This window comes from Odontomachus brunneus, unplaced genomic scaffold, assembly GCF_010583005.1.
Source record: "Odontomachus brunneus isolate Ranch 3 - 2012 unplaced genomic scaffold, Obru_v1 Obru_scaffold_066, whole genome shotgun sequence".
NCBI lineage: Eukaryota > Metazoa > Arthropoda > Insecta > Hymenoptera > Formicidae > Odontomachus > Odontomachus brunneus.
Genome location: NW_022639516.1, coordinates 1,634,180 through 1,634,556, shown reverse-complemented (window position 1 = coordinate 1,634,556; position 377 = coordinate 1,634,180). Strand labels below are relative to the sequence as shown.

Sequence of the window (377 nt, the reverse complement as noted above, 5' to 3'; positions counted from 1 at the left end):
TTCATCCCAACAAATTCTATTACTGTTTACTAAATTTAAATTTAACACTAACATGTTATAAAAATTAACAAAATTTACTAAATTATAAAATTACAATTAACTTGATTACTCACCATTATCAACTATAGGTTGTATTTCTTCTATTTTTTTTTGCATAATTTCCCATCTGAAATTTTAAAATAAATAAATAAATAAAACGTTTAAAAACTTATGAATATCAAAGAAATCATATCATTCATCTTTCATCAATCTAAATTAAACTTTAATTTGAATTTGTCTTTATTGCATCTACATTGTATCTACATTTACAATTTACATTTTTAAATAATATATGACTAACAGCAATTAGTAATTATAGTGTAAAAGTTATATATATG

General features: G+C 19.1%; 1 long non-coding RNA gene across 3 annotated transcripts in view; it reads right to left on the bottom strand.

The window, feature by feature from the left end:
• Positions 1–377, bottom strand: part of LOC116846607 — a 3,985-nt gene that overhangs the window by 1,645 nt on the left and 1,963 nt on the right. The window lies entirely within an intron of this gene.